The sequence below is a fragment of the Pinus tabuliformis genome, chromosome 3_2 (genome assembly GCF_031772625.1).
Source record: "Pinus tabuliformis cultivar Carrire ecotype Pingquan chromosome 3_2, CPIR1, whole genome shotgun sequence".
Taxonomy (NCBI): Eukaryota; Viridiplantae; Streptophyta; class Pinopsida; order Pinales; family Pinaceae; genus Pinus; species Pinus tabuliformis.
The window spans coordinates 728,047,855-728,051,729 of NC_142302.1; positions in this window are offsets into that span (position 1 = coordinate 728,047,855).

Consider the following 3,875-nt stretch of genomic DNA (forward strand, 5'->3'; position numbering starts at 1 on the left):
GGCTCAGAATCAGCCAAATACTCAAACCTCTACATTACAATATCCTATAGTGGATTCTGCAGCAAATGCGCCCATGAAAGCTATCCCTCTTCAACATATCCCAACCTTTCACGGTCTCACATCAGAAGATCCAGATACATTTTTATTCGAATTTGACGTGTTGTGTAGGGGATATGATTACACCACCGATCCCCAGAAATTGAAATTATTCCCCTCGACATTAAAGGGGGCTGCTCTAAGATGGTTTATGGGACTAGGTGGTGGGGTCATCAACAATTGGGATCAAATGAAAGAATCATTCTTAAAAAAATATCAGGATTATTGTAGGTCTAAAGAATTGAAAGATGAAATATTTCAAATGGCAGCCAAACAAAATGGAACATTAGAATAATATGTGGAACGTTTTCAATATAATTTACAAAGATCTCCTTATGCGTCACTACCTTTACCTGATAATGTGTTAAAAACTGCATTGATAAGGGGCATGAAGGAACAGTGGATCGAAACATTAAACATTATGGGAAAGGGGATATTTATCAAGAGAATTTTGCTGACATTATTGATTTATGCATCAGGAGTTCGAGAGGCAGCACAAGAATAAAACCGGCAGAATATGATCGGTTTGCAAGAGACAATAAGATAGCAACAGAAGGAGTAACGCGTGTGGAGATTGGAAATTTATTAGAAAATTTTAAAACTGATATTCTAGGGACACTAACTACACAACTTGATATTGTGCAGGCCAAACAGAAGTAGATGGAGGCAGAACAGAATTTGGCAATCTTCTGCCCCCGATGCAGAAAAAAACATAGTCACAAGGAGTGTCCACTGGATACAGTCCAAACATGTGCCATCTGTACAAACGATCATCTTACGGAAAGCTGCCCCTCACTTCTTGGATTAAAAGTAGTATACAAGGAAGTAGAGGAAGAACCAGAATCAATGTACTTGATCAACCAGCGCCACCAGTGGCAGCAAAGACAGTCTGGTATGTTTTCAGACCCAACCTCTTCTTTTTAGCCTCCACAATATAATGCTCAACAATATAATATGTGGCAAAATTAGCCCCCACCCCCATTCTCGAATTGGTCACCACCACCGTTTCCTTCTTCAAACCCATGGCTGAATCAGCCAAACCAATATGGTTGGCCGAATTTCCCTTATACTTCACCATATTGGAAAAATAGCCCATATCCTCCGCAATGGACTCCCCCTACTTCACAAGGTTCATCCTGGTAGACAAACTGGCAAAGACCGATGCAACAGCCAGTAGGAACTATTCCACTCCCTCAACCTACTCTGCCAGCTCTACAACAAAATCCCCAGTCTAATTTGAGACCGAAACTCCCAACCCAACCCAACCCCAATCCAAATAACAGACCGGTCCAATCTCTTCAAATCATTGAATCACCAGAAATAGGACCTGACCTGCGGGAGTGTAATGATCTTCAATTACGATCTGGACATATCATCGAAAATGAGGGAGATAAAACAATTCATAGTGAAGATCAGTTGGTAAGAGAACATCAGTTGCAACGAGAGGATGCAAATAAGTAGCAGTCTCATAATCAAGCAACCACATCCTCTCCCCCGTTCCCAGAAAGATTAGTCATACCTCGACCTTTACAGTATCCTGACTTTGACATTCTGGGGGAATTACAAAATTTGTATATAAAAATCCTGTTCCTCCAAGCCATTCAAGATATTCCTATATATGCAAAAACTATTAAATACTTGTGCATAAAGAAACCAAGGAGGAATATAACAACTAATCCAAGAGTCCAAGTAGTCGGTACTTTATCTGATCTCTTATCTGGGAAAGAAACACCCATCAAATATGAAGACCCAGGAAATCCAATTGTAACTGTTCAAATTTACGGTCAGACCTTGTCTAATGCCTTAGTTGATCTAGGAGCTGCAATCAATATTTTAACAACCACCACCTGTCAAAAACTCGGCATTAAATCTGTAGAACCTACCTCTACTTTGTTAGAATTGGCTGACTGATCTGTGATTAGACCAGAAGGTACTCTACACGATGTCATGGTCTCTGTAGATTCCTAGGAATATTCGACCGATTTCCTGATAATTAATCCAAAAACCCGACTTGATGGACACCCGCTAATCCTAGGTAGGCCTTGGCTTGCCATCGCCGATGCTTAAATTGGTTGCCAGCAAGAAAATATGACCATAACTAAAGGACCCGATATTAGGAATTTGGTTCTATACCCTCCACCACAGCCAAGTCTCACAATAATTAAAACTAACAAGCATCATGTATCATACCTTACTGATAACATTAGATCTACATTGAATTTGCAAGAGGCACTTGATTTTAAAGACCATTACCTTGCAGTAGGTAAACTACCAAAACACTTAACCCCTAATGAGCGAAAACAAATTGTTCAGAAGAGTACTCGATTCTCCTGGATTGGGGGCTATTTGTTTCATACAGGGGCAGACATGCATATCAGGAGATGTGTTCGAGAAGATGAAATATTTGACATCCTAAAAGCCTGTCATGACGGACCATGTGGGGGACACTTCGCTGAGCGTAGAACTGGACACAAAGTATTACAGACAGGATATTACTGGCCCACAATTTTCAGAGATGCAAAGAAATTTCTCCAAGCCTGTGACAGCTGCCAGTGAGCAGGACGTCCTGGTCAAGCTGACGAGATGCCTCTCAAACCACAGTTAGTCACTGAACCATTCGAGTGATGGGCTCTTAATTTCGTTGGACCCATCAACCCCTCATCAAATCAGAGAACATATATCTTGGTGGCAACAGAATATGTCACCAAGTGGGTTGAAGTAGAAGCATTGCCAAGAGCCACAAAGGACTCTGTCATACAGTTCCTCTTCCATCTATTTGTACGTTATGGCCTTCCAAGGGAAATAATCACAGACGGAGGACCACAATTTGCTGGCAATAGATTAGCAGCAACACTTAATAATTATCATGTCCAGCACAAAATTACTACTCCATATCACCCACAGGCGAACGGACAAGTAGAAAGCAGCAATAAGGTAATAGAATCAATCCTAACAAAAACCATTGCGTCACATAGGCGTGATTGGGCTGCCCGACTACCTGAAGCACTTTGGGCCTATAGAACAACATGGAGAAGCACCACTGGTTACTCACCTTATCAATTAGTGTTTGGAAAACAACCCATTTTCCCTATAGAGTTTGAAATCCAAACATTACGAACAACACAGGAAGTTGGCTTAGATCTAACTGAGGCACAGATTAATCGACTACAACAGATCAATGAATTGGACGAAATTAGGCTCTCCACACTACAAAATACAACATTGATTCAACAGCAGTGAGCTAAATGGCATGATGCCCTCATCAAAAACAAAGTCTTCCATGAGGGAGACTGGGCCCTATTATATGACTCTCGGTTTCAGGACTTCCCTAGGAAACTCCAGACTCGTTGGTTGGGACCATACGAAATCCAGAAGGTACATGACAATGGGACCATCACTTTAATCACTATTGACGGTTCTGGATATACCTTCAAAGTGAATGGCCACCGAGTTCGTCTCTATCGTAAACCACTCACTCGGGAATCCTTCTGCCAACAGCTACGCAGAGACGCTGATATGGAGATTTTAGGAGAGGAAGAGAAATCTTCCTCACCTGTAATTCATTAAGGAATTCATTTCTTTTCACAATTTGTAAATAATTTATTTACTTCAAACTCGTTTGTGCACATATAGATTTCAATTTTTTTGCCATTCCTGAAATGAATGGCATTTTCATGTTTTCTGTTCCTTTTCAAAAAGAATAACACTTGTGATTTTTCTGTTGTTCTTTTTCAAAAGGAACAACACTTTGATTTTTCTGCTGTTCTTTTCAAAAGGAA